Source organism: Oncorhynchus keta, chromosome 8, assembly GCF_023373465.1.
Source record: "Oncorhynchus keta strain PuntledgeMale-10-30-2019 chromosome 8, Oket_V2, whole genome shotgun sequence".
NCBI classification, from domain to species: domain Eukaryota; kingdom Metazoa; phylum Chordata; class Actinopteri; order Salmoniformes; family Salmonidae; genus Oncorhynchus; species Oncorhynchus keta.
The window spans coordinates 44,053,827-44,059,251 of record NC_068428.1 but is presented as its reverse complement, the minus strand read 5'-3'; positions in this window follow the sequence as shown (position 1 = coordinate 44,059,251).

Sequence of the window (5,425 nt, the reverse complement as noted above, 5' to 3'; positions counted from 1 at the left end):
CTGCCTGACACACCTGTAGTTTATCCTGCCTGACCCACCTGTAGTTTATCCTGCCTGACACACCTGTAGTTTATCCTGCCTGACACACCTGTAGTTTATCCTGTCTGACACACCTGTAGTTTATCCTGCCTGACCCACCTGTAGTTTATCCTGTCTGACCCTGCCTGACACACCTGTAGTTTATCCTGCCTGACACACCTGTAGTTTATCCTGCCTGGCCCTGCCTGACACACCTGTAGTTTATCCTGCCTGACACACCTGTAGTTTATCCTGCCTGACACACCTGTAGTTTATCCTGCCTGACCCACCTGTAGTTTATCCTGCCTGACCCTGCCTGACACACCTGTAGTTTATCCTGCCTGACACACCTGTAGTTTATCCTGCCTGGCCCTGCCTGTAGTTTATCCTGCCTGACCCACCTGTAGTTGATCCTGCCTGACACACCTGTAGTTTATCCTGCCTGACCCTGCCTGACACACCTGTAGTTTATCCTGCCTGACACACCTGTAGTTTATTCTGCCTGACCCTGCCTGACACACCTGTAGTTTATCCTGCCTGACACACCTGTAGTTTATCCTGCCTGACCCTGCCTGTAGTTTATCCTGCCTGACACACCTGTAGTTTATCCTGCCTGACCCTGCCTGTAGTTTATCCTGCCTGGCCCTGCCTGACACACCTATAGTTTATCCTGCCTGACACACCTGTAGTTTATCCTGCCTGACCCTGCCTGACACACCTGTAGTTTATCCTGCCTGGCCCTGCCTGACACACCTGTAGTTTATCCTGCCTGACACACCTGTAGTTTATCCTGCCTGACCCTGCCTGACCCACCTGTAGTTTATCCTGCCTGACACACCTGTAGTTTATCCTGCCTGACCCACCTGTAGTTTATCCTGCCTGACCCACCTGTAGTTTATCCTGCCTGACACACCTGTAGTTTATCCTGCCTGACACACCTGTAGTTTATCCTGCCTGACACACCTGTAGTTTATCCTGCCTGACACACCTGTAGTTTATCCTGCCTGACCCTGCCTGACACACCTGTAGTTTATCCTGCCTGGCCCTGCCTGACACACCTGTAGTTTATCCTGCCTGACCCTGCCTGACCCACCTGTAGTTTATCCTGCCTGACACACCTGTAGTTTATCCTGCCTGACCCACCTGTAGTTTATCCTGCCTGACCCACCTGTAGTTTATCCTGCCTGACACACCTGTAGTTTATCCTGCCTGACACACCTGTAGTTTATCCTGCCTGACACACCTGTAGTTTATCCTGCCTGACACACCTGTAGTTTATCCTGCCTGACACACCTGTAGTTTATCCTGCCTGACACACCTGTAGTTCATCCTTCCTGACACACCTGTAGTTTATCCTGCCTGACACACCTGTAGTTTATCCTGCCTGACACACCTGTAGTCTGCCTGACACACCTGTAGTTTATCCTGCCTGACACACCTGTAGTTTATCCTGCCTGACACACCTGTAGTTTATCCTGCCTGACACACCTGTAGTTTATCCTTCCTGACCCACCTGTAGTTTATCCTGCCTGACCCTGCCTGACACACCTGTAGTTTATCCTGCCTGACACACCTGTAGTTTATCCTGCCTGACACACCTGTAGTTTATCCTGCCTGACACACCTGTAGTTTATCCTGCCTGACACACCTGTAGTTTATCCTGCCTGACCCACCTGTAGTTTATCCTGCCTGACCCTGCCTGACACACCTGTAGTTTATCCTGCCTGACACACCTGTAGTTTATCCTGCCTGGCCCTGCCTGTAGTTTATCCTGCCTGACCCACCTGTAGTTTATCCTGCCTGACACACCTGTAGTTTATCCTGCCTGACCCTGCCTGACACACCTGTAGTTTATCCTGCCTGACCCACCTGTAGTTTATCCTGCCTGACACACCTGTAGTTTATCCTGCCTGACCCTGCCTGACACACCTGTAGTTTATCCTGCCTGACACACCTGTAGTTTATCCTGCCTGACACACCTGTAGTTTATCCTGCCTGACCCTGCCTGACACACCTGTAGTTTATCCTGCCTGACACACCTGTAGTTTATCCTGCCTGACACACCTGTAGTTTATCCTGCCTGACCCTGCCTGACACACCTGTAGTTTATCCTGCCTGACACACCTGTAGTTTATCCTGCCTGACCCTGCCTGTAGTTTATCCTGCCTGACCCTGCCTGTAGTTTATCCTGCCTGGCCCTGCCTGACACACCTATAGTTTATCCTGCCTGACACACCTGTAGTTTATCCTGCCTGACCCTGCCTGACACACCTGTAGTTTATCCTGCCTGACACACCTGTAGTTTATCCTGCCTGACCCTGCCTGACCCACCTGTAGTTTATCCTGCCTGACAGACCTGTAGTTTATCCTGCCTGACCCACCTGTAGTTTATCCTGCCTGACCCACCTGTAGTTTATCCTGCCTGACACACCTGTAGTTTATCCTGCCTGACACACCTGTAGTTTATCCTTCCTGACCCACCTGTAGTTTATCCTGCCTGACACACCTGTAGTTTATCCTGCCTGACCCTGCCTGACACACCTGTAGTTTATCCTGCCTGACCCTGCCTGACACACCTGTAGTTTATCCTGCCTGACACACCTGTAGTTTATCCTCCTGACACACCTGTAGTTTATCCTGCCTGACCCACCTGTAGTTTATCCTGCCTGACACACCTGTAGTTTATCCTGCCTGACACACCTGTAGTTTATCCTCCTGACCCTGCCTGACCCACCTGTAGTTTATCCTGCCTGACAGACCTGTAGTTTATCCTGCCTGACCCACCTGTAGTTTATCCTGCCTGACCCACCTGTAGTTTATCCTGCCTGACACACCTGTAGTTTATCCTGCCTGACACACCTGTAGTTTATCCTTCCTGACCCACCTGTAGTTTATCCTGCCTGACACACCTGTAGTTTATCCTGCCTGACCCTGCCTGACACACCTGTAGTTTATCCTGCCTGACCCTGCCTGACACACCTGTAGTTTATCCTGCCTGACACACCTGTAGTTTATCCTGCCTGACACACCTGTAGTTTATCCTGCCTGACCCACCTGTAGTTTATCCTGCCTGACACACCTGTAGTTTATCCTGCCTGACACACCTGTAGTTTATCCTGTCTGACACACCTGTAGTTTATCCTGCCTGACCCACCTGTAGTTTATCCTGTCTGACCCTGCCTGACACACCTGTAGTTTATCCTGCCTGACACACCTGTAGTTTATCCTGCCTGGCCCTGCCTGACACACCTGTAGTTTATCCTGCCTGACACACCTGTAGTTTATCCTGCCTGACACACCTGTAGTTTATCCTGCCTGACCCACCTGTAGTTTATCCTGCCTGACCCTGCCTGACACACCTGTAGTTTATCCTGCCTGACACACCTGTAGTTTATCCTGCCTGGCCCTGCCTGTAGTTTATCCTGCCTGACCCACCTGTAGTTGATCCTGCCTGACACACCTGTAGTTTATCCTGCCTGACCCTGCCTGACACACCTGTAGTTTATCCTGCCTGACACACCTGTAGTTTATTCTGCCTGACCCTGCCTGACACACCTGTAGTTTATCCTGCCTGACACACCTGTAGTTTATCCTGCCTGACCCTGCCTGTAGTTTATCCTGCCTGACACACCTGTAGTTTATCCTGCCTGACCCTGCCTGTAGTTTATCCTGCCTGGCCCTGCCTGACACACCTATAGTTTATCCTGCCTGACACACCTGTAGTTTATCCTGCCTGACCCTGCCTGACACACCTGTAGTTTATCCTGCCTGACACACCTGTAGTTTATCCTGCCTGACCCTGCCTGACCCACCTGTAGTTTATCCTGCCTGACAGACCTGTAGTTTATCCTGCCTGACACACCTGTAGTTTATCCTGCCTGACCCACCTGTAGTTTATCCTGCCTGACCCACCTGTAGTTTATCCTGCCTGACACACCTGTAGTTTATCCTGCCTGACACACCTGTAGTTTATCCTGCCTGACACACCTGTAGTTTATCCTGCCTGACACACCTGTAGTTTATCCTGCCTGACACACCTGTAGTTTATCCTGCCTGACCCTGCCTGACACACCTGTAGTTTATCCTGCCTGGCCCTGCCTGACACACCTGTAGTTTATCCTGCCTGACCCTGCCTGACCCACCTGTAGTTTATCCTGCCTGACACACCTGTAGTTTATCCTGCCTGACCCACCTGTAGTTTATCCTGCCTGACCCACCTGTAGTTTATCCTGCCTGACACACCTGTAGTTTATCCTGCCTGACACACCTGTAGTTTATCCTGCCTGACACACCTGTAGTTCATCCTTCCTGACACACCTGTAGTTTATCCTGCCTGACACACCTGTAGTTTATCCTGCCTGACACACCTGTAGTCTGCCTGACACACCTGTAGTTTATCCTGCCTGACACACCTGTAGTTTATCCTGCCTGACACACCTGTAGTTTATCCTGCCTGACACACCTGTAGTTTATCCTTCCTGACCCACCTGTAGTTTATCCTGCCTGACCCTGCCTGACACACCTGTAGTTTATCCTGCCTGACACACCTGTAGTTTATCCTGCCTGACACACCTGTAGTTTATCCTGCCTGACACACCTGTAGTTTATCCTGCCTGACACACCTGTAGTTTATCCTGCCTGACACACCTGTAGTTTATCCTGCCTGACACACCTGTAGTTCATCCTTCCTGACACACCTGTAGTTTATCCTGCCTGACACACCTGTAGTTTATCCTGCCTGGCCCTGCCTGACACACCTGTAGTTTATCCTGCCTGACCCTGCCTGACCCACCTGTAGTTTATCCTGCCTGACACACCTGTAGTTTATCCTGCCTGACCCACCTGTAGTTTATCCTGCCTGACCCACCTGTAGTTTATCCTGCCTGACACACCTGTAGTTTATCCTGCCTGACACACCTGTAGTTTATCCTGCCTGACACACCTGTAGTTCATCCTTCCTGACACACCTGTAGTTTATCCTGCCTGACACACCTGTAGTTTATCCTGCCTGACACACCTGTAGTCTGCCTGACACACCTGTAGTTTATCCTGCCTGACACACCTGTAGTTTATCCTGCCTGACACACCTGTAGTTTATCCTGCCTGACACACCTGTAGTTTATCCTTCCTGACCCACCTGTAGTTTATCCTGCCTGACCCTGCCTGACACACCTGTAGTTTATCCTGCCTGACACACCTGTAGTTTATCCTGCCTGACACACCTGTAGTTTATCCTGCCTGACACACCTGTAGTTTATCCTGCCTGACACACCTGTAGTTTATCCTGCCTGACACACCTGTAGTTCATCCTTCCTGACACACCTGTAGTTTATCCTGCCTGACACACCTGTAGTTTATCCTGCCTGACACACCTGTAGTCTGCCTGACACACCTGTAGTTTATCCTG